The sequence below is a fragment of the Dreissena polymorpha genome, chromosome 10 (assembly GCF_020536995.1).
Source record: "Dreissena polymorpha isolate Duluth1 chromosome 10, UMN_Dpol_1.0, whole genome shotgun sequence".
NCBI lineage: Eukaryota > Metazoa > Mollusca > Bivalvia > Myida > Dreissenidae > Dreissena > Dreissena polymorpha.
Genome location: NC_068364.1, coordinates 8301918 through 8328927, shown reverse-complemented (window position 1 = coordinate 8328927; position 27010 = coordinate 8301918). Strand labels below are relative to the sequence as shown.

General features: G+C 34.6%; 2 protein-coding genes across 2 annotated transcripts in view; both read right to left on the bottom strand.

The window, feature by feature from the left end:
- LOC127847998 (heparan sulfate glucosamine 3-O-sulfotransferase 1-like) overlaps window positions 1-27010 on the bottom strand; it is a 210173-nt gene that overhangs the window by 109877 nt on the left and 73286 nt on the right. The gene's annotated exons all lie outside the window — the stretch shown is intronic.
- Window positions 1-27010, bottom strand: part of LOC127847999 (heparan sulfate glucosamine 3-O-sulfotransferase 5-like) — a 162696-nt gene that overhangs the window by 73122 nt on the left and 62564 nt on the right. The window contains exon 3 of the mRNA XM_052380267.1: window positions 20807-20912. The gene's annotated coding sequence lies outside the window, so the exon portion shown is untranslated. The remainder of the gene's footprint in view (window positions 1-20806; window positions 20913-27010) is intronic.

The window sequence follows — 27010 nt, the reverse complement described above, 5'->3', positions numbered from 1 at the left end:
GGCTTTCGCTTTCAATAAGCACGATCACACACAGGGAAATACATGTAAATTTATCAGCTGTATGTGTGTATATGGTACCCCAGGTACTTTAAAGTTTACTACACTGTTCCCGGTGTACGGAAAATATACTAAAAGAACCCCGTCGTATTGCCGGGTGCCTTTAAACGTATTATTCGTACCCGGGGAACATTTAGTTTACCTAAGGGTACACGAGGTACTTTAAAGTAGTTCCTGAGCCGACAGTGACCAATTGATTATGTGTGGTGTCCCTCGATTGTGCTTAGGTTTTCGCTTTCTGTAAATCTTTTAGCTGTATGTGTTTATATTTCATTATAACAATGCATATTCATTTCTTTGTTCTTTTATTGTTTTGTTTGTTTAGTTTCTTTTATGGTGTTTCTTTTTTCCATTTCTTTATACTTTGTGTGTGTGTGTGTGTGTATGTCTGCAATATTTTCTATGTATATTAAATAATCTAGCCTAATAGCCGAAAACAAATGTGGAATATGTTCAATAAATATTTTAATTGGTGCAGAAAGTGCTTCATAGCATTTCAACCCTCATTCACTTAGTAAAATAGTAAAAGTTACACCAACACCACATAGTATCTTTATTTTACTAACAACTTGTTTACAATGCAAACATACGCCCGATATTATTCAACTTACTAACGGAACATGCCACCTATCCGATTGCAGCGAAATAACAGTCATAAGAATGTGTCCTAATTCAAACTACAATGTTATACACAATACAATTTCAACTGCTACCATAAGACCAGATCGTCAGATACCACTGTGAAAACAATTTGTGCACTGTAACCCTTTCTTTCCCTTTGCTCTAATCGACAATAACAACTTCCGCCATAAATGATTTGATATCAATTTTATGTTTTGAGCATTTCTCAACAAAGTAGACGCAAATTGATGTCGATTGTAACAGGTATTGTGTTTGTAACAATGTATTAGGTTGATTTAACTCGATTTTATGGACATATGTGTGACATTATTTTTTTACATTGATTTTAATTTTACAAAGAAGAACTATGAGCTGTACGTATGTACTCATAAAAGCTCAGAGCATTCAAGAAGAACTAAAATGTATACAAGTGCAACTTGACCACATGACCAGTATCATGTGTTTACCACACACAGAAGTCAGTTATGTAATAGACCATTAATTCCACTCCCAACTTTGGCCACTTGCCAAGATACTGACCAGTATCAGATGGGGTTGTGAAACTGTGTAAACAGTGAACACCAGTCCATGTAATACTGGCCTACCACTTGTACTAGTTGATTTGGAGTTAATACAGTAATGCATGTACAAATGAGACACTAAGCTCAAAAGTTAATTATATGTGCCTCTGAAAACTAACCTGAGAGGAGTGGGTTGAAATTTACAATCTTAACTTGGCATTTGAGGAAATCTGAACTCTCAGGGCTTGGATAGAACATCTCCAAATTAACATTTCTTTACACTGTTGTTATTTTTGTTCAATACACAAATATTAACCTAACTTTACAAATCCTGTACAGTAAAGGAAACTAAATCTAAGTTGATATTTTAATATGCTTGATCCTATTTATGTATTAACATTGTTTTATACATACAAACTGTGTTGCTGTTTTTTAATTAACAAGCAGATTAAAAATTAATTATATTTTTATGTATAATTTGAATTGACAAAATTAAATGCAAGTTGCGTAGCAAGAATTACATGTTTGATTTATTGTCAGTGAATCGTGACATTTTCTCAATGTTTCAGACCACCAGTTTGTCAAAGCTATCAACCGCTTGGATGGTCAAGCTAAATAGAATTGACCCAGCAAATCACAACTGTCCTGTTGCCATATAATATTACATATCATATTACATTGGTTTTTTAAATGTTGAATTCTCACGTCATTTCCATAAACATAGTATTTACTGGCACAGAAACAAAGGCTTATACATCATAATGAATGAACATGTGTCAAAAATTCAATTTGTAAGTCTCTTTACTGGACAGTGTGAAAACAGAATAAACTAGTGACCTGAAAATCAATAGGGGTCATCTGCGAGTCACGATCAATGTACCTATGAAGTGTCATGATCCTAGGCAAAAACGTTCTTGAGTTATCATCCAAAAATCATTTTACCATTTCGGGTCACCGTGACCTTGACCTTTGACCTTGTGACCTCAAAATCAATAGGGGTCATCTGCGAGTCTTGATCAATCTACCCATGAAGTTTCATGATCCTAGGCGTATGCGTTCTTGAGTTATCATCCGGACACCATTTTACTATTTCGGGTCACCGTGACCTTGACCTTTGACCTAGTGACCTCAAAATCAATAGGGGTCATCTGCGAGTCATGATCAATCTACCTATGAAGTTTCATGATCCTAGGCGTATGCATTCTTGAGTTATCATCCGGAAACCATTTTACTATTTCGGGTCACCGTGACCTTGACCTTTGACCTTGTGACCTCAAAATCAATAGCGGTCATCTGCAAGTCATGATCAATCTACCCATGAAGTTTCATGATCCTAGGCGTATGCATTCTTGAGTTATCATCCGGAAACCATTTTACTATTTCGGGTCACCGTGACCTTGACCTTTGACCTAGTGACCTCAAAATCAATAGGGGTCATCTGCAAGTCATGATCAATCTACCCATGAAGTTTCATGATCCTAGGCGTATGTGTTCTTGAGTTATCATCCGGAAACCAATTTACTATTTCGGGTCACCGTGACCTTGACCTTTGACCTAGTGACCTCAAAATCTATAGGGGTCATCTGCGAGTCATGATCAATCTACCTATGAAGTTTCATGATCCTAGGCATATGCGTTCTTGAGTTATCATACGACAACCACCTGGTGGACGGACCGACATACCGACCGACCGACCTACCGACCGACATGAGCAAAGCAATATACCCCCTCTTCTTCAAAGGGGGGCATAATAATTTTGAGTTTTCAGTCTGTTGAAACAATACAATTATGACATAAAGAGATTGGCCTATAAAAACAAATTTAACACTTAAAGGACCAGAATTATAAATTAATGTTCATTAACCCTTTTTAGTGCTGGAACCGAATTTTGAAGGCCTTTGCAAACAGTTTGGATCCAGATGAGACGCCACAAAATGTTGCGTCTCATCAGGATCCAAACTGTTTGCTTTTCTGTTAGTATTCTGTTAAAAAAAATCGAAGAAAATGCTAATTTTAGAAATTCAGCAGATGACATTTTAGCAGACCACAAATTTCCCAGCATGCAAAGGGTTAACGGTTATATTGCCAGTATATAAACTGTAGTTGATGCAGTTACAGAGAAAATTTTCAACTGCCACTTGTATTATAATGTATATGTACATTATAATCATATGACCTTGCATTATTCCAGCAGTGCTCCAGCTAGGATTTGAAAAGGGCAGGGGGGCTATTTTGTCAAAGGGGCACTTGCGAGCACGGGGTCGTATCTAGTATGCTCCTCGTTGCATATTAATTTTTATGTTATTAATAATTGTTAAAATATATTATTTCCATTATTAAACAATGCAAATAAAATGATAAAATGTCTACAATGAGGAATATATTAATTACAATATAACAAGAGCTTTATAAATTAGAATAAAAGGGCGCAGGGCGGAGCTTCGGAAGGGCAGGGCGTCCTTCCATTTTTGCCTAGCTGGAGCACTGATTCCGGTGAAGCAAATACTAAAAAACGTCCAAAGGATTAAGGAAAAGATGTTGCCATGAAAATGTTAACATGCAAAATAATGACTGAATGCAGTGACACAATGTTCACCTGCACTTTTAGCTCAGGTGCGCTTAAATGGAAAACTTGAAGAAAATTCACAATAAACAGGAAAGGGATTGGTGTCCTTTATGGGTATGAATGCTAAGGTCAGATTACAAATTTAACTGAAATAATCGGAAAGAGTAAAATAGGCAACACTGCATCTTCAATAAAAAAACAACTTCCTGCCAGATAAGATCATTTAACAAAATGTGACATGTTTCTCGTATAGGTGTAAATTTGAATGTCTCACCTTACTTGTACTAAATGACGCCAATATGAAAATATCAATGACAACTTGCATACAGGATGACAACTGCATTTCCGGCATTCAATTTCAATCTTTTGCTATATTTTAAATGTCAAAGCAACGTAAATTAATCTGCTTCTTATGTTTCAGACTTAAATGCATTATTAAAGGGGCCTTTTCACAGATTTTGGCATTTTTTAACTTATTCATTAAATGCTTTATATCGATAAATGTAAACATTGGATCGTAACAGCTCCAGTAAAAAATCAAGAATAAAATTAAAAAAAGGAAAAGAACCAGTGACCCCTGGAGTCCTGCCAGAGTCCTGAAGTAAAAACGCCTTAGCCTACTGAGCTATTCCGCCGAATACACATACTTGACGTATTTTATACCTTATATAAGCAATCTTCGTAGTTTCACAAAATTTAATGACAAAAACAGAACTCTCCAAATTATTCAATCGTTTCGCGTTGCAACGCTTTATAATTTTTAGGTTTTAAAATCGTCAAAAGATGCATATAATGGCTATATTAGACCATGGTAAATGTTCAGTATTACTGTTTCCTCACAAATATCATAACTAAAACGAAAATTTGCGAATCTGAAACAACTTTTTTCAATTTTGTCAATTTACCAAAGCGTGAAAAGATCCCTTTAAGAGTGTTCTGACATAGGTATACATTACCTAATTATAATGAAATGCTATGTGGACATACAGTTATTATAATAGTAAATTTTGGTAAATGTTTACTCACTCAGGGCTGTATGAAAAATTATTTCGAATGTCAACTCTACAAATAATAATATTATTAATATATATATTTGTTTTACTTTAAATATTTAATGTATGCATTTTGAAATACATTAACATCCCAACTGTTGTTTGCAAACATAAGCTTTCATTTTTTTCAACCTAAAATACCCAGGGACAGCAAAATTAACAGGATTAAACAGTAGCTCATTCAAGTTCAAGGTTGCAAAATTACAAAAACACTTCTTGAACATGGCATATATTGTAAATGCTGCATGCAAGTCAGTTGCATGCTGCAACTGGGATTTTTTAACACAAAATCTGAAAATTCTGCAGATTTCCAGCAAACATACCTTCTTTGTTACCATAGAAAACCATTGTTAATATCCATGATATATCCCACATACAAGAAGAAAACAAACTATTTTATAGCAGCACACAGGTACAGACCACAGGTTCTGCAGCAATATGTGAAATCGAGCCACAAGAGGCATTCAAAAACCCCTAAGTAATTGACCACAAGAAAATGATAACTTTTTAGAGGCCTTAAAGTGATGGACCACAATAAAACTTTTATCTTCTCCACATAAAAGTGTACATGAACACATGTCCTGCCAATAGAGCCTGAATGCACACTTGGTACAACTTCCTCTGCAAAGAAGCAATACAAATAATTGCTTCCAATTCCAAAGAGCTCTCAATGAAAGATTTCCCTCCAAATCCAAGATAAAGCAGACAGCAGTGTTTTCACTTTTGCAAGCCTATTGGCTCAGAACGCATATAGAAATATACTTCCCCTCTCCATCATTGGTTAAAATTATTCTAGTTGTTTTGAAAAATGCCCTGGACTATTGAATCGTATTTTGCTGAAACATAGCAAAACATAAACAAATCTGCTTTATAAATTGTATTTTTATTCTGTTTCTAGTCCGGAAATATGAATATAATGTCCAACTCAGGTACCATAATGGACTCTTTTATAATTGAAAAGGATGCACATTAAGGCATATTAACAATAGGCAAAAACCGTTAAAAGAGACTTGTTCACAGATTTTCTTATTTAAAAAAAATCATAAAACTAACAAAACTTAATGAAATATTTTGAATAGTTTTAAATTATTACAACAACAAGGAGAATTTGTTTAAATAAATAAAACGAGCCAGCATGGAGATTGAACTTGGGACCTTAACCCTTTGCATGCTGGGAAATTTGTCGTCTGCTAAAATGTCGTCTGCTTAATTCCTAAAATTAGCATTTTCTTCGATTTTTTTCAAAGAATATTATCAGAATAGCAAACAGTTTGGATCCTTTTTTTTTGTGTGTATATGTTTGCTGAAACTGAGTATACAAACAATGATGATCAGATTTTCATCAAAGCAGTTACTGTTTGAAGTCAGGATTATATCATCTGTTACTCATGTAATTAGACAATAAGTTCCCCATAATGAAAGTGCTATTTTAAGGTCTTTATGTGTATGTGTGTGTGTAAAATAACAATATATTAATATAAAACTGTTTATTTTAAATCCTTATTGTAATACCAAGTCATTCAGTGTCCCCTTTGAAAAATAATGTATGCACTTAGATACCTTCACACAAAAAAAAGATTTCATTTAAGGGTTTACTATGATAAATACTAAAGTTTGAAGGTATTGGAATTGGAATATATACATGTATACATTGTATGTATTATATTGAATAAAAAAAAAAAAAAAAAAAAAAAAAAAAAAACAGTTTGGATCCTGATGAGACGCCACGTTCAATTGGGCTTCAATTGCATGTGGATGAAGTGTCTTCCCTGATAATAGCAGTCTGCACACACAAATCAGGGACAACAGGTTCTGCCTAAACTGAATTTTCCCTTTAAGCACAAATACCATAAAAGTAACAATTGTTGTATGTATTTCTTTTGACCTTGCAGTCAAGGATAACCCATGAAAATGCAAGCACTTATTTCCAATGGGGTTGTTTGGTTTTGCTGAAGAGACAGCAAGCAGAAGAGACAATATTCGGATACAAGGAATCCCTGTGCGATACCCTAGCTCTTTCCGAAAAGATCCCTTGGTTCTTTTACGTGCTCAGTGTATAGACCGATACATGCAAGAATTACCTGGGTTTCATTCCAGTACATCTCTAGTTGGGTGGGAAACACTTGAAGCATTTCTGAAATTTCCAGTGCCCCGGCCGGGAAGTGTTACCACTCGACCACTGCACCACCCATATTTGTCCCTGATTAGCCTGTGGGACCACAGTAAACACACATGCATTAAGCCCTGTTTTCCTAAAGAGAGGCTAAAATAAATAGGTATAGTATAAAAGCCAATCAATCTTCAACTTCCCCGGTTCATTAACAGCTGGGGCGAATTATGCTGAATTGCTTTACAAAATGACAGAGAAAATTAATGTACAGCCTAACAGATTTACCCCAAGACAACATAACAGCCGCCAAAAATGAATTTGTTATTTACAATATCACACCTTCTTTGTTGTGCTTAATCTTAAAGTATGAAAATAACTGACATTGCCAAGAGATTTGTGAGATTTATAAGGCAAAGTAGTTTATGTAATTTATATCACACATTATATTATATTAGTGTAAACTCTTATTATTCATAATAAAGTTAAATTTGTTTTATTTTATATCTACTAGAACATAATTTGTATGCAAACAACAGATGTGTTTGTCAGAAACACAATGCCCCCTATTGCGCCGCTTTGAAATAAAATTTCAAAAAATCATTTGGCAGGTTTACAAATTATCTCCCTTTTAAAGCTTATTACTTCCCTTGGATTGTATTTTTTGACTTTTGACCTTGAAGGATGACCTTGACTTTTCACCACTCAAAATGTGCAGCTTCATGAGACACACATGCATGCAAAATATCTTCAATATTCAAAAAGTTATGACCAAACTTTAACGAAGGGTAAAGTTTTGGTTAAAGTTTTGAGTCACACACATTTAATGACAGGCAGACAGACAAACCAAAAAACAATATATACCAGATCTTTCGATTCGGGGGCATAAAAATGATAGTCAAAGACATTGTTTATCAAATTCAATTATATTTCACTACTTGTATTGGGAAATGGCCAACATACCAATTATATAAAACACAACAATACAGAAAGTAAGGTCTTTAAGATAGATCTGTAGCATTAATTACTAAACCTGTCAAGAAGGAAATAATACTGAAAGTGGAATACCGACCTACTTGGACTTTGTTCTACATCAGGTGTTCACTGAGCCTTCATGTCACATTATGCAAATGGTTGTTCATTCAATACCATTGATTCATTCATTATCATTGGTGCAAGTCATTCTTCTGGGCAAATGATACTGGGGGATCCTACCTTGATGACACAGATTGGTCATGGCCCACATGCAAATGTGTAACATGATATGGTATTAGAAAGTCCCTCGTCTTCCTTGATTTACATATACATGTATTAGTAAATTTGGATAAACCCAAATGGTTTCTAAAGTTTCTATTTTCAAGAAACTTACACAATAATAGCAAAAACAACAGAGTAACAAACTAAAACTTGTAACAAATGCACTCCTCCACCCCCACCCCAACTTGACATTGATGAAGAATGTTGTAATTAAGTGTAAGTCCAATATGACACGCTCCACTAGAATGCTGTATCAAATATAATGCCGGTGGGTGAAGGTGTGTGTGCTTGGGGTGGGTGAAGATGTGTGTGCTTGGGGTGGGTGAAGGTGTGTGTGCTCTGGGTGGGTGAAGGTGTGTGTGCTTGGGGTGGGTGAAGGTGTGTGTGCTTGGGGTGGGTGAAGGTGTGTGTGCTTGGGGTGGGTGAAGGTGTGTGTGCTTGGGGTGGGTGAAGGTGTGTGTGCTTGGATCACGTTTTTTACACAGATGATTGCTTTATTCGACCATCTATTTAAATGATTTTTATCGCTTAGAGGTTACATGGCACTCGACAACTAATTAGTGTTAATCTGTTGTGTAATGTCAATAAAGGTGTGAAAACTCGCATGTCAGTGTTTATATATAATTTCAAAATTAAACAAGACTTACCTGTAAGTTGAAGTTGAATTCTAATTTTATTAGTAAAATAGAATAGAAAACAGAAAACTGGACCTATTGTACAGGCTATACCATATCTGTTGGTATAGGCTCCTGCAATCTATGAGCTCAAAACTTATAACACTGATATGTTAATAATGCTGTTGCATGGCTTGGACACATTATATTGGAGTTACAGGGAAATCATATTGTAGAAATACAAAATTAAAAACAGATGCACCAACATTAAATTTAAATAAAGGATAATGAAAACTCCACATGCACAAATGCATTCAAAGTATCTATTCTGTGATGCTCTCCCTTTTCTAATTACTGAAATTGAAATAACAACACTTTTTAAAATATGTTTCACTATAAGATGTTGAATTATTCAAGAAAATACAAAATACCAACCCTCGAAGTCACTCCCATAAGGACATTTGTTTAAATTAGCCAGGGACTTTTTCCTGCTAAAAAAATGTCGCATTTGTCGGATCCAGATGTGTTGTGGACTGCCAACCTTCTAAAACTAATTAACATCTCTACTAAAATACTTTTTCACTTCACAACTCCAATTCAATTACATAATCAAGCATATGTTGCCCATCTAGAATACATTGCAGGGACGTTTACCAACTGATTACATTCAGAATAGTCATGGGACTGACTGACACCTAATTAGAACTTATTGTGTTCACAAGATGACAGCCATCTTAAATAACATAACAATTTGGTTAAGAGTTTCTCAGCACAATCATATGGGACAGACTTGTGTTTAAAGTAGAGGTCAAATGGATAACTGTTATGTTAGTTTTCACACAGTCATTTAAGTTATAGTCTAAGAGAACGTGTTTTAAAAATCATGTTCCAAAAATACACACAAGAACTTTAGAAATTGTCTTTGAAAACAAGCCTACGATTTTAAATATACCATTTAAACGTGAAAAACATGTCTGTGTTGTACTACATGTATTAATTATGCAATAAATCAAGGACAGTCCTTAACGATGACAAATTACACCCCCTTCTCTGGCATGGCTAATTTCAAGCAATTGTTTCACTTGAGTATTAGTAAAATTATTCTAAAATTTGTTGCTTCCTACTTGATCACACAAAGACAAAAAGGTTAACCTTGGTTTTTAGAATCAATTGCCTAATTTTTTGTGGGGATATAATGACAAAAGCAACAGAAGTTAACCCATTTATACCTAGTGGACTCTTCCATCCTTCAAAATTGGATCCATTTATTTCCAAAATTAGGGATGTCTAGTATATTTATTTCTATATTTAGAATATTTCTTAAGAAATTCCTTTAAGCAAACAGCACAGACCCTGATAAGACGCCGCATCATGCGGTGTCTCATCTGGGTCTTAGCAGTTTGCAAAGGCCTTTTTTCTAGACGCTACGCATAAATGGGTTAAGGTACATGCCAGATTTATTGCACTAATGTCAGCTAAAATTTATGTTTGATCCATTTAAAACACACACAAAAAAACATGTTGCGCTGCACATTTCTGAGAAGAGAGCCCATATTGGCAGGTGTGCTTCGAAAAATATTATGGAAGGAAGTAAAAGCCATTTTGACCTTGGTGTCATATAGGCTTTTATATTGAATGACTTAAAATTACTCACGCAGGTACCCGAAATTAATGAACCATTCATACCTTATAATTTTAATTATATCTTTTGAGTAAAAACCCATTCAATATGTTAATTGAGTGAATTTATGTTCAATACACTGCAACGCCGATATATCACGGACCGTTATATCGCGCTGTCCAATATATCGCGCTTTGGTTATGGCTCCCAAAAATCCGACGAGCATGATCACTAAATTACATGTTTTAATCTGAGAATTCGCTAACTTAAGCAAATAACCGGTTCTAGCTAGTATTAACACCCTATATGTCGTGGCTTACTATGGCATGCCGTGAAGCGTGAAAAACAGTCGATAAGTGACAGTGTTGTGTACACACGGCTGGGGTTGTTTTTAACACTTAACAAATAAACAATTAGTGTCATTTCAAAGGTAATAATGGCAGTTTACTGGTATATGAATCGTTAAATTTCGGTACTGGTCATGAATTTCTTTGTTCTGATAAAAAGCGCGCGAAAATTGGCGTTGGTGTATTTATTTCTAAATAAAAGTTTCGTAGCGGGTACAACATTGAGATAATTTTATTTCCATTAAAAGTTTAGTTGTAAATTTCAACTAAAGTACCGCGGTATCTCGTGAATTATGTGGCATTGACATTTCCTCTTAATAAAATAATTCAAACACGCTGTATCATTACCGTTACGCTGTTTCAGTTCCTTCATTAGGACTATTTATAAGCGTAAATTCGAATATATGCACATTTATATTTTATACATTTTTTTTTACGGCAAGAATTCTTGTTTTGAACTGTTTCGCGAGCGATCGTACATGAAAATGAAAAATATAATTTACATTTTGGTTTTTATGATAAATAAAGATACATTATGTAGTTATGAAAAATGTTTATTGTAGAATTGGTTTGCAATTATCACTATACACATATGTAGTAGCGCCATATATAAAATGAAAACATTGGGGAAATTTGACAAATTAACCGCAATACAATTTAGTTAGACATTTCTCGAGTTATATCGCGCGCCGGATATATCGCGCTCGCGATCTTTGGACCCCAACAACCGCGATATATCGGCGTTGCAGTGTATTACTTCAATCATAAGCAGTAAATGGACATTTACACAAGACGCCTTTGATCACTATTGTTGGCCTTTTAGGTGGATACAAAAGCTGTATTTTTAATTTCAGAAAAGCGATCTTTAAATGTAATGATTAAGCCTTAAAAAGAGGCCCAAAAGCCCTAAGGCACTTACCTGAGACCCCAAGGAAGTAAGCAGGTAGTGTTCAAAATATTTCACAATTGATTTATAAGAAATTAAGACACACCTGGTTGACATGTTTTTATTTAAACTATAATCATTTTCAAACTTCGTCCATATATATATTGAACTTGTCAAATATATATCATTAAGACAAACTTCTCAGCAATTTTCATGAAAATTGGGCAATAAATTTGGTCTCTAGAGTGTTCACATATTTTTTTAATTTCATTTGGTAATGTGCTCTACTTTTTGACCCAAAGTCAACCAGTTCGAACTATCATCAAGATATCATTGGAAAAAATGTTCTGGAAAGTTTCATGAACAATAAATTCAGCCTCTAGAAAGTTCACACAGCAAATGTTCACCACGCACAACAAACAACGGACAAATCTCACAATCAGCAATTTGAGTTCCGGAGAGCTAAAACGGTAGCAAATACTAGTACAGCCATAAAAATTATGTTCATTTTTGTGTCGTTCTTAACTGACATTATCAATGACTGAAACACATTATTTCATTTTTATACTGGGCTTATGGCCTTTTATAGAAAGGTGTTTTGGTTCGCACAATATTTTAATTTTATATGCATATTTGAGTGAAGTTAATAAAATTTCATTACCTCTTTTTGTAAATCAAAACCTAGAAAATATTAAGATGGCAATATTTTGGTTGGCATTTTTCAAACATTTTTGGCGTTCATTAAAATCAGAACCCACCAGAATGATTTATTATTTCACCAGTTTTGGATTAAAGACACATTAATTGTCGTTATCCAGGTGAGTAATTAAGGTGAAATCCGAGGGGAGGAGAATTCTACCGATTGGTTTGGACAAAGAGATGCGCGTAATGGGGTGACAAATCTCTCAGAACAGATATATGAATTATCATCTAGCAGAACAACATGTTTTAATTTTCTAAAACTTTTTTTTACCTCACATTTTTTAGGTACATGTAACAGTAGTCATAGAGGTAAAGTCTATATTGTTTGTGATTTTGCATATCTATCCCAGTAAACCATGGTCACACTATTTTTTTCTTGAGAAATATATTCAGCTAATTTACGTTGTTCTATAAATGACACTTTACCACAAGATCGCAGTTCATTATTGTTTTCACATGGAAAAGACTTCGCTGTACCAGCACAGTCAATGTTTGGCAACTGGTATGCTTTACTAGCACAGTCAATCTTTGGTAACTGGTATGCTTTACCAACACAGTCAATCTTTGGTTACCGGTATGCTAAACCAACACAGTCAATCTTTGGTAACTGGTATGCTTTACCAACACAGTCAATCTTTGGTTACCGGTATGCTTAACCAACACAGTCAATCTTTGGTAACTGGTATGCTTTACCAACACAGTCAATCTTTGGTTACTGGTATGCTTAACCAACCGTCAATCTTTGGTAACTGGTATGCTTAACCAACAAAGTCAATCTTTGGTAACTGGTATGCTTAATCAGGACAGTCAATCTTTGGTTACTGGTATGCTTTACCAACACAGTCAATCTTTGGTAACTGGTATGCTTTACCAACACAGTCAATCTTTGGTTACTGGTATGCTTTACCAACACAGACAATCTTTGGTTACTGGTATGCTTTACTAGCACAGTCAATTTTTGGTTACTGGTATGCTTTTCTAGCACAGTCAATCATTGGTAACTGGTATGCTTTACCAGGAAAATCTTTGGTAACTGGTATGCTTTACCAGCACAGTCAATTTTTGGTAACTAGTATGCTTTACCAGCACAGTCAATCATTGGTAACTGGTATGCTTAACCAACACAGTCAATCTTTGGTAACTGGTATGCTTAATCAGGACAGTCAATCTTTGGTAACTGGTATGCTTTACTAGCACAGTCAGTCTTTGGTTACTGGTTTGTTTTATCAGGACAGTCAATGTTTGGTAATTAGTAGGCTTTGTCAGCAGAGCCAATTTTTGGAAACTGGTATGCTTTACCAGCGCAGTCAATCTTTGGTAACTGGTATGCTTTACCAGCACAGTCAATCTTTGGTAACTGGTATGCTTTACCAGCGCAGTCAATGTTTGGTAACTAGTATGCTTTACCAGCACAGTCAATCTTTGGAAACTGGTATGCTTTACTAGCACAGTCAATCTTTGGTTACTGGTATTGGTTTAAAATTTGTATTCTTAGTATTTCCAATTAAATGTGTTTTTCACAGATTTGTCAATCACTGAGATTTGGTGAGAGTTGCATGGCATTCTGTTGACAATCTTCATTTTGTTTTGATTGGAAGATTGGGAAACCACAGCAAGTAACATAGCTTGTAACCACATGCTACCAAGTGCAATATGCGTATAATGCTGCCAATGTCACATGTGGAGGCATTGCAAATAAGATTTGTTTCAGGGGGGGGGGGGCTTATTCTAACATGCTGAAGAATAGGTCATAAGCCCTCTAACTCCACTCAGATATTGTCCTTGGGTCAAGCTAATGCTATGAATTCTGGTAATCCGGAGAAAAAAATCACAGCCCTGATGTGTTTTTTTAATTCATCTCAAATTTTGACAAAGCTTGGTTAGAATGAAACTTTATTTTCAAAACATTTTGGTCATAAAAAAAATATTTTTTGTCAATAAAGCATTCAGTTACAACTTTAATATATTAACCCTTACAATGCGGGAACCGAATTTTGAAGGCCTTTGCAAACAGTTTGGATCCAGATGAGACGCCACAAAACGTGGCGTCTCATCTGGATCCAAACTGTTTGCTATTCTGATAGTAATTTTTTTTTTTTTCGAAGAAATGCTAATTTTAGAAATTCTGCAGACGACATTTTAGCAGAAGACAAATTTCCCAGCATGCAAAGGGTTAAAGACTCTCTGTGTCATACTATATGGTTGCCTTTGGAGATACAGTGAGACATATTTTCCACTCAACTTTTTACATCAACTTCGGAATTCCAACACTTACTGTGCCATGCTTGAAAACTACTGCAGACTCGTTATCAAGCCACTTCTATAAATATATGTGCATTTACAATTGAATGATGCCAGCATATTGCTGTGATAAAGAGAGCTATTGGCAACACTTCTAATGGGCATTAACAGATTTGATCAAGAGCTCCACTTGTTACCACTTGAGCATGTAGCATGCATTTACAGCAATTGGTTTCTGCAACTATGAAACTATTTAAATGTTGATATTCCAAGCAATCTTTAATTGACAAATGAACAAACTGACAGACCGACAACACCAATTCTATATCCCTTCAGCTTTTGGCGGGGGATAGTTAATAGCTTAAACAATATTTTTTAGGTCAATACCCGTAAAAATATCAAAAAAGTTTTTAATACCAAGAACAGTACAGCCAACGCGGAACAAACATATTTCGCGATGCGCGGAGTCAAGGTGCAACAAGTTGATGCCGAGTCAGCCGTTGAAGCCGCGTCAGTATGCGCTGAGTCAAGCCGCGATCGACGATATGACGCCGAGTCAATGCGCATCATAAAATAAAAATCTTTTAAAAATGATTAGTTAGTCAATAAATTTTAAAAGAACAATAATTATTATAATTATATTTAAAATCATAATTAATTTAATGTATCTATTACTGCATACTTACTATTTTTCCCGTCGTTACTCATTACCCGATAATCCTGTATATTCCAGTTTAAAAGCAAATACTGGTAAATATTTAATACGAAAAAAGTTCTCATGAATTTCAAGAAATACAAACATTCCCCATTTTTCTTAAGTGTCAAATAAATTTTGGCATTTGTTTCTATTTAAAGATGTGATGAAATAACGTCCAATCGGGGCGTGTTTTTTTTTTCCACTGAACACGCGTAAATCGCCTGACGTGATGTTCATGTTTTTATACAACACAAAATACACCCACGCTTTTCATGCGACGTTCTACATGTCTGCATAATTTTCGCGCGCTTTTTATTGAGACAAAGGATAACAAACTGTTTATTTGATGCTAGAATTTTATTGCTAATGTCGCGTTAGCATTAAAATTCGGAAGCGGGTTGAATGATGATCATTTGAGAATCTAACGAAACATTTACAGTTGTGCGTAATTAATTAAACGATAATTCGTTAAGGCGCATTACGTGTCGAATATATTTGAGGACGTGATATTATATAAATAGTCTTTAAAGCATCATATAAAAATCATATCCGCTTATTAAAACGTGAACATAATAACTATGAGAGTAGCGTAAATCTAGGTTTCGACGCTACACAAATGTACATGTAAGTGTATATCTTTGCACTCGATCCGCCGGGTACGAATGCGGCGGATATATGCAGCGAAAGTACCCAAGGTTAATACAGACTCTGCGTCGTTGCGCGGATTGATGCCGCGTTCCTCGGCGATATTCTGTGGGAACACACGACGCAGCCGTCGAGTACTGTCAATGAGATTCAAACCCATTGCAGGGGGTTGTATTTTTACTGACATTTTGTTGAAATGTTTGCAGGCAGATGGAGAGTCTGTTAAGGATACAGAAGGCTTAGCTTTAAAACAATTTAAGCTTTTGAACACTGAGAAATTACTCTAACTTGAGCTTTGTCACAATCATGATTTAACCCTTTCCCACTCAGAGCCAGTGAAAATGGCTATGTGCAAACAGCATAAAACCAGAACAGCCTGCGAGTAACTAGCAGTCTGTTCAGGTTTTATGCTGTTTGCTGCTCATCAGTATCTAAGGGTTGGAAATGAAGCCTTTAAAACTTGAATCTAGTAAGAAAGGTCTTCAAATAAATGTATCTTTCTTAGGGATTACAAATGCTTCAAAATACATCTCAAAGTGGTACAGGGTTATATCACCCCACAGTTAACCCTTTGCATGCTGGGATATTTGTCTTCTGCTAAAATGTTGTCTGCTGAATTTCTAAAATTAGCATTTTCTTCAATTTTTTTCAAAGAACACTATCAGAATAGCAAACAGTTTGGATCCTGATAAGACGTCACGTTTTGTGGCGTCTCATCAGGATCCAAACTGTTTGCAAAGGCCTTCAAAATTCGGTTCCAGCACTGAAAGGGCTATTCATGGGAATAAATCTGTGGATCAATAAAGATGATAGAATTGTCTTGCACATCTATTCAAGGTGATGAAAACTATGACATTTCAAATTAATTGATTGACAAATGTGGATAATATTTCCCTCAGCAAATGTATACCATAAAATGCAGATAAATTTATTTATTGAAGCCATGCACCATATCATCAACTATTGATAAAAGGGTAAATAGTTTAATCCGACTTCAACCCTTTCATCTCCTACTAGAATTCTATATTTTAACCCTTTGCATGCTGGGTAATTTGTCGTCTGCTAAAATGTCGTCTGCTGAATTTCTAAAATAAGCATTTTCTTCTCTTTTTTTTTCAAAGAATACTATCAGAATAGCAAACAGTTTGGATCCTGATGAGACGCCACGTTTTGTGGCGTCTCATCTGGATCCAAACTGTTTGCAAAGGCCTTCAAAATTCGGTTCCAGCACTGAAAGAGTTAAAATATATAACAATATTTTAAAAGTAGTAACTAGTCAGGCTGATGAGAAAATAACTGGGAATTAAGTCTATTGTTCAAGTAGGATTTTTTGTCCCGATGTTCTACAAAATACCAGGCACGTCATTTAGTCTGCCCCCCCCCCCCTCCCCAATTGCCAATAGACTCCGGAATCTGCCAATAACTGCAAGCAAAATGCCATCGAGTCACAATGTGTAAGGAAACAATCGTACATAATTACTATTTTCCTATAGATTTTCATTAAATTAATAACCAGTTGGGGAACAAAATAACAATGATCAAAGAATTAGGCGGCCACATTTAAACTCCATTAAGCCTAGAAGTTTTTAGGCAAAGATATAATGGGGATAAGTGGAAGATAACATTCTTTAAAATACTAAAGGTCAATAATTATTCATAAGTATTGCTTACATTACTATTTTTTAAACATAAACATTGGAAATCTGTCATCCGAAAACAAATAGACACAAAAAATAGTAATTATAGAATACATATATTTACTCTTCACAACACAATGATGACTACTTTACTGAGAAAAATTATTTCATTAGGTACCTTAAAAGCAAATAAAGTATCTTTTTATTTATATAAAATATGCATTTGTGAGCATCAACCGTTCTTTTAAAATATACTGTAGTGTAACCATATTTTATATTAGTTTGATGGCATGGAAAGCTGAAGGCTCATTGAAATGATTTGAGTCTGGGTAGAACCAGTGCTTGGTGTCTTTGGATGAGATTTAACCCTTTGCATGCTGGGAAATTTGTCGTCTGCTAAAATATTGTCTGCAGAATTCCTAAAATTAGCATTTTCTTAGATTTTTTTCATAGAATACTATCAGAATAGCAAAAAGTTTGGATCCTGATGAGACGCGACGTTCTGTGGCGTCTCATCTAGATTCAAACTGTTTGCAAAGGCCTTCAAAATTCGGTTCCAGCACTGAAAGAGCTAAAGAACTGTTGGGATTAAACCCATGACCTCTTGGTCCCTCGGCCACAACATTTCCACTATCCCAATGTAATCTTTTAATAAACTGCTATTTATCTTCACTTCAATTTTGATGATTTACTATGATACATTCAAATTCAAATAAGATTATAATTATCAAAAGAGAAGTACCTAGTCAAGGTAATGAGATTATAAGCAGGAATAAATTCTCTGAGAATTTTTAACACTTCATCAATCCAATTATTTAACTTTTGCATAGTTATTACTAATAGGTGAGTAACTTAAAATGTATGCCTATGTATCAAGCGCTGTCAATTAGAACATCAAAGTTGTTCCGGTAAAAAGACCTGAAACCAGTTGCCAAGGAAACAGGCTGTTACTAGAAGGAAGCAGGTACTGTTGCAATATATAAGGTATGTTTTGGGTCAAAGGATGCAAGGGTGCTGCTCAGAGAAAACAAGTGGTCAATTATGACACAATTTACCCGTTCCTTAACCCATTTATGCCTAGTGGACTCTCCCATCCTTATAAATTGGATCAATTTTTTTCCAAAATTAGGGATGTTTGGTATATTTATTTCTATATTTAGAATATTTCTCACAGAAATTCCTTTAAGCAAACAGCCCAGACCCTGATGAGAAGCCGCATCATGCGGCGTCTCATCTGGGTCTACGCTGTTTGCCAAGGCCTTTTTTCTAGACGCTAGGCATAAATGGGTTAATCATTTTCGGTTCAAATTATTGATGATTGATTTGAATCATGTCAAGAAAAAGTTACTCTTCACGAATATGAGCCTAACTCTGGGAAAATGGGGCTTAATGCATGTGCAGACTGCGCAGGCTAATCAGGGATGACTCTATATCTCACCTCCTACAAGAATGGCCTAATCTGATTGGTTTAGAGCGGTCACGTGCTCATGGAGTATTTTCCATACACCCCAAGTAACTTCCATACTACCCGAGTAATCAGGTCGGTTGAGATCAAGTCGTTACACCGTTAGTACCTGAAGGTGTATGGGCTTCGCTTTCGTATGGTATGAAATTACTGAGGGTGTATATTCCATACACTGTCAGTTACTAACAGTGTAACTAATATTCTGCTTCACAGGTATTTTTAATTTAAAGCTCTCTTCTTAGCGAAAATACAGCTCAGGAAAAATGTGTAATCTCCACAAGCATATATGGGAAGACACTCTTAAGCACATGCATTAAGCCAGGTTTTTCCAGAGCTAGGGAAATCTAGGACAGTAAAGCTACAGAGCAAATCAAAGTGTATCATGTTGCAGTTTTATTTAGGACAGTAAAGCTACAGAGCAAATCAAAGTGTATCATGTTGCAGTTTTATTTAGGACAGTAAAGCTACAGAGCAAATCAAAGTGTATCATGTTGCAGTTTTATTTAGGACAGTAAAGCTACAGAGCAAATCAAAGTGTATCATGTTGCAGTTTTATTTAGGACAGTAAAGCTACAGAGCAAATCAAAGTGTAACATGTTGCAGATTTATTTAGGACAGTAAAGCTACAGAGCAAATCAAAGTGTATCATGTTGCAGTTTTATTTAGGACAGTAAAGCTACAGAGCAAATCAAAGTGTATCATGTTGCAGTTTTATTTAGGACAGTAAAGCTACAGAGCAAATCAAAGTATATCATGTTGCAGTTTTATTTAGGACAGTAAAGCTACAGAGCAAATCAAAGTGTATCATGTTGCAGATTTATTTAGGACAGTAAAGCTACAGAGCAAATCAAAGTGTATCATGTTGCAGTTTTATTTAGGACAGTAAAGCTACAGAGCAAATCAAAGTGTATCATGTTGCAGTTTTGTCCTGGCTGTTTTGTGGCAGATATTACACGTGCTTATACATGGTATATGGTATACTGTAAAACCATTAAATTTCATGTGGTACGAATTTTCGTGGATTTCGTTGGTCCACTGAACCACGTATTCAAGTACCAACGATTATTTATACATTTTTAATCCTAAATTTCCGAATATCATTTCCGACATTTTCTTGTGTTGTCAGTTATCCGAGATATTTGTTTTTGGAATAGTCACTTCACTTCAGTAGTTCACATTACACTATATCTATCAGTTTTGCTTTTTTTATTCATCATCGTTTTTGTACGTTTTATTAATCATGGTAAATAAAGATAATAAATAGCATTACCAAATGCGAAGAAAAACAAATTTCTTTTACGTGACGTCGTAAAATTAACAGTTTGCAGATTTATAATGTATGTCAATATGCGCAAATTAAATTTAAAAGAGACATACTGTTTTCACACCTGTATGTTGGGGACCTTATAACTCAAGTGTTTCTACTAGGGGACCGATTGCGCTGAGAAGTGCAAATATTGTCAAAACAACATCGATGGCAATTAGCGAGCTGGGACCCACACGTGCGCTGCTTTATCTCTCTTATCGACAATTATCGGCAACACTTTCATGCTTCAGTGCACATTAACCTCAAGTCTTGCTGTCAACACAGATTAGCAGATTATGCTTCGTTATAACTCTGGTTGTTTTAATAAAAGTATAATTATTATGACGGTCAGTCTTCCCCGAAAATTTGAAATCCACGAAATAACGTGTCAACGAATTAGTTGTTTTTCATTAAACCACGAAATTTCATACCGACGAATTTCTATACGTTTACAGTATTCTTACCTCATTCATGGACTCTGTACTCTGGCTTTCCTTGGTAGGAAGTTGCTCCACAATACTCACTGACATCTCATTTTGTCCATGGTCTCTATAGAGACATCTGTGAGTCCTGTAACAATGGTAACATAATGTTACAGTAGCTGCTTTGAGACAAACTATAAGTAATGGCTGAATTGCCATCTTGGAAATGTGTTGATGTACCCATAGATATAAAGGTGGATACAACATTTAACTGTTCAGATAGTACCATAACCGTAATTAAACTGAAAGGAAGTTTTGGAAAAAAAATAAAAAGCCAAAGAATAAGAGGTTATGTTGAATACAGAGACAACAAGTAACAGATTTTCGAAAATACCTAACCAACAACACTCTAAAAAACTCTGATCTTCCACGGGTAGTATAACAATAGAGTCAATCTTCTATGGGTAGTATAACAATACGGAGGCAATCTTATATGGGTACTATAACAATAATGAGACACTTCTTCTAAGGGTACCTTACAATAAGAAGGCAATCTTCTAACAGTAGTATAACAATAAGGAGTCAATCTTATATGGGTACTATAACAATAATGAGACACTTCTTTTAAGGGTAACCTTACAATAAAAAGGCAATCTTCTAACAGTAGTATAACAATAATGAGACACTTCTTCTAAGGGTAACCTTACAATAAGAAGGCAATTTTCTAACAGTAGTATAACAATAAGGAGGTAATATTCTATAGGCAGTATAACTTCTTTCATGGATAGTACAGCGCTAAGGAGGCAATCCTCTATGGGTAGTATAACAATAATGAGAAACTTCTTCCATGGGTAGTATAACAATAATGAGAAACTTCTTCCATGGGTAGTATAACAATAATGAGAAACTTCTTCCATGGGTAGTATAACAATAATGAGAAACTTCTTCCATGGGTAGTATAACAATAATGAGAAACTTCTTCCATGGGTAGTATAACAATAATGAGAAACTAATCTTCCATGGGTAGTATAACAATAATGAGAAACTTCTTCCATGGGTAGTATAACAATAATGAGAAACTTCTTCCATGGGTAGTATAACAATAATGAGAAACTTCTTCCATGGGTAGTATAACAATAAGGACGCAGTCTTCTATGGGTGACAGAATGACAGACAGACAGGCCAAAAACAATATACTCCCGATCATTCGATCCGGGGACATAACAAGAGATGTGTTTGTAGTTTTGTAAACTTAAGTGCTTATGCTCCTTGTTTTGCTACCTTATGTCTACCCTTATGTTTTGCTTCTCATATGTTTTAACATATTTGTGTATGTGTATGCAAGCAATGTAAATTAACAGGTTCCCTATCTTATAAAGACCATAATGTTAATTTGAGCCGTATATTGTTTTAAAAATCACAGAGTTCTTAGATTTAATGTTTTATCTGTACTCTTAAAATTCTACAACATCGTTTAAGCTGTGATTTTCTTAATAATATTACATAGCTTTTGAATTTCATGTTCTATGTTTATTGTTTTTAGCTGCTATATTATGTTTTAGCTTGCTTAATATATGCTTAATATATGTTCCTATATGTATTGTGGTGTCTTGTTAAGTTAAATGTGCTTTAGGTTCCTTGGTTTTCCTTTTTGTACTGCTTTTCATTTTAATGTTTTAACCTTTCATGTTTGTATGCTTTGTACAATATTTATTTATTCATAACTAAGCTCTGTAGTATTAAATTTGTCTGATATTTTAAGTGCATGTAAATGCTAGTATTTTATAGTAATTTTAAGTTACCTCTAGTCTTTTAAAGCAATATTTAATTCATACTCATATTCTCTGTTGTTCTAAACTACAGGGTTGTTATTACTATGTTTCATTATATGTGTTATATATAATGTTTGCTACCATGCCATGTAATGTGTAAGTCGGCTTTAAAAGCTCTTCAGAGCTTGTGTTATCATGTTTGTAATACCCGACTTTATAAATAAATATAACTTACTTGACTTGAGTCAGGACAGTTAGTTTGTATGTCTGAATATAATGCATACATTTTTATTTTAACCCTTTGCATGCTGGGAAATTTGTCGTCTGCTAAAATGTCGTCTGCTGAATTTCTAAAATTCGCATTTTTTTCGATTTTTTTCAAAGAATACTATCAGAATAGCAAACAGTGTGGATCCTGATGAGACGCCACGTTCTGTGGCGTCTCATCTGGATCCAAACTGTTTGCAAAGGCCTTAAAAATTCGGTTCCCGCATTGTAAGGGTTAATATGTTTCCAGTTTATTTGAACCTAACATCCAGAAGGCCAAAAGCCCAAGTGGACAAATTAAGTGTACAGTGTTTGCAGAGTAAATAATCATGATTATACAAAGTAATAATACGTACAATTGCAACAATACTTATATTAATATTTTTTTACATAAACTAGGTCTTAATATGAAACAATATTTTCTACTTAACCAAATAACACAATTAATTCATTGTACATGTTTGATAGTTGTAGTACAATAAGTTTACATGTACGCTGTAATTCAACTCATTACAATTAGTTAACTGCATTGCAAACATATTGTCGTATAGGGCATTTATCAATAGGCATGATAATGAAAGATAACCTTCAATGAAAAGATAATAATGACAATTGATCAAATACATTCAAAAACAGTTTTTACAGTAAATATTAAAGGTCCGTTTAACACGTACATATATCAACAGGGTACATATGTATAACTAGCCATTACTATAAATGATTTATATATGTGACAGCATAATTTGTGCAACAAAGTTTTATTTTCAGTTGTTAGTAATTCAATAAATTTGATTACGGTAGGTCGATTTCTGTAATAAAATGGTATCCTGGGATCTTATTTCTGAATACATTCTACACTCTAAAACAAAGTGAAATTCATCTTCTAATGTGTTACAAATATGACATGTTCTTTCCCCTATAGGAACGGGAGGTTTGGCCCATCTCCCACTTTCTACATGCAATCTATGCAAAGAGCATCTCAGTTTAGAAAAACAAATTCAAAATTTCTTAATTGTGCACAAATCTAGATAAGGCTGGAATTTTAAAATGGCAAAGTTTTTATATAAATCGGCTCTGCTTGAGTTGCCCAGTCTCTCATTCCAGTTTTGAATAAAATTATCAGTTAATCTTTGTTTAACATTTGAGATGAACACCTTGTCATTTCCAACATTCTGAAACAACCATGCCTCGTAAAATCCTAAGTTACCAAGCAAGTCTTTAAGTAGTGAACACCAGTTGATTTTATTAGGATGAACATTACAGTCATTAACTAACATTAAGTAGACTTTTTTAGTAAACTTATTTTCTGATGTTCTAATTAACTTAATCCAATATTTAATAATGTTAACCTATCTAGCAGATTGACAAAAAAATAAAAATAAGACGACCAAGTTCCCCATATACAAAATCATTTTGCATACATCTTTTTACACCAAGGATTTGTTTACAAAATTGCATAAGAACACGTTCACTACCACTAGAAAAGCCCCAAACTTCACTGCCGTAGTTCAAAATTGGCATTATAAGTCTATCAAAAAGATTTAATCTGTGACTCACATAAAGGTCAGTAAATTTATGTAAATATTTATTCATTTTGAAAATAGCTTTTAATGCTTGTCCTGAAAGCATAGTTTGTGCTTCCGAAAAGGAACCTCCAGGTGTAAAAACGATACCAAGATAATTAAACTTATTTTCAATAGCAACCCATTGACCGTTATAGTAAAAATGTTTAGAGCTTTGTCGCCCACCTTTTCTGAAAATCATGATTTTTGTTTTTTCAGTGTTGACAATAAGTTTCCAGCGCTGACAATAATCTTGAAGTAAATCTAATCCTTTTTGTACTTCTTCTGCTGTGTTACCGAAAATAATCATATCATCAGCATAAAGTAAAAGGAACATTTTAAAGTATAAACATCAATACCTTCTATTCCTTTAATGTAAAATTCTGACTCTAAGTCTTTTAAATACATTGAAAATAAAAATATGTGAAAAAATGTTAATAGTCATTTGTACAACTGTGAACATGTCCTTTAAATGTTTTTTCGTTTTTCTAGCAACAAAAAAACATGGATCATTTACCCAGAGCAAGCGAAATCAATTATACAACACATTCTACTAAAAGAGGCTGAAATTAAATGTATAGGTTTAATATAAAAGTTCATCAATCTTCCAACCTTACCAGTTCATTAGCAGGTGAGGCCAATTAGGCTTAATTGCATTCCAAAATGACAGACAAAATAAATGGACAGCCTTCCAGCCCTTCCCCAAGACAACATAACAGCAGAAAAAATGTATTTGTTATTTACAATATAACACCTTTGTTGTTGTTCTTTATTCTATAGGATGAAAAAAACTGACATTGACTACAGATTTGTCTGATTAACAGTGCAAAGTAATGTACATAATTCAAATAGGTATATTGGATTATATGAGTCCAGACACTTACACTTAAAAAAATGTTAAATTGTGTTGCTTTTAAATAGAAATTTAATTCAAAGTAATTGTTTATCGAAATTCAATTTTATTTTATTAATTGAATTGGGAAATAGGCCAACACAACAATTTGGTTTCTGCTGTAATGTATCATGTACCCATATAACACACATCAATGCAGAAAGCAAGGTCTTCAATATAGATATATGCAGCTTTACTCAACCTGTTCAGCAGAAAAAAACACTGAAAGTGGAAAACAAACCTACTTGGACTTTTTTCTACATCAGGTGTTGCCAGGGCCTTCATGTCACATCATCGGTGCAAGTCATTCTTCTGGGCAAATGAAACTGAGGGATCCTACCTTGATGACACAGATTGGTCATTGGGCACATGCAAATGTGTAACATGATATGGTATTAGAAAGTACCCTGTCTTCCTTGATTTACATATAAATGCATTTTAAAATTATGGTAAGCTCCATTAGCTTATAAGGTTTCTAGTTTTATGTAACATACACATTTACCAAAAACAGTGTAAAAAACAAAAGTTGTGTGAAGAATACTTTCCTGCCCCCCCCCCCCAGCCCCCCCCCCCCCCCCGCCCCAAAAAATAAATTAAAAATTGTCATTCACCCTGATCCTAATGTGTTGAATGTTGCCATAATAATCATGTTATATAAATTTAACATGAAAAACAGATGCATATTTACGAAATAGTAATATAGCATAATAAAAACTGCAAATGCATAACTTCATATGGTAACGAACAATGCATGAAAGTTTGTAATGTTGCACATTGGAAAGTGTTTCAGACAGACAAGACTCTGTCTATGGATGTACAGACACACAGACAAGATTCTGTCTATGGATGGACAGACACACAGACAAGATATTGTATATGGATGGACAGACACACAGACAAGACTCTGTCTATGGATGGACAGACAAACAGAAAAATGTCTGCCCTGTACTGCTCTCATGTTTTCTGTATTTGAAATAACAAAACTTTTAAACTCGTTTCACTTTAAAATGATGAATTATTCAAGAAAACACAAAATGCCAAGTCACAATGTCACTACCATTAACCCTTTCAGTGCTGGAACCGAATTTTGAAGGCCTTTGCAAACAGTTTGGATCCAGATGAGACGCCACAGAACGTGGCGTCTCATCAGGATCCAAACTGTTTGCTATTCTGATAGTATTCTTTGAAAAAAATCGAAGAAAATGCAAATTTTAGAAATTCAGCAGACGACATTTTAGCAGACGACAAATTTTCCAGCATGCAAAGGGTTAAGATATTTAATTTAATCAGCAAGAGAGTTATAATCACCAAAAAAAACTAACATTTGTCAGATCCAGATGGGTTGAGGTCAGCCAACCTACCAAAACCAATAAACATCTCTGATGAAATTCTCTTTGTTCACTACTTTGCTCAAAGTAAAAAATATGTAAAAGCATATGTTGCCTATCTAGAATACATTGCAGGGATATTAACCCACTGATTACATTCAGAATAGTCATGGGACTGACTGACACCTCATTAGAACTTATTGTGTTCACAAGATGACATCCATCTTAAATAACATAATGATTGGGTTCAGAGTTTCTCAGCATAATCCTAGGGGTGGGCAAATGGGTAAGTGTTATGTTAGAATTCACACAGTCATTTAAGTTATACATACAGAGAGAACATTTTTTTTCGGCGTAAGCTGTTTTAAGCCAGCTTTTCACCCTGACTTGACCTTTGTAAGTGTCCAATAATATTCAAATAAAAT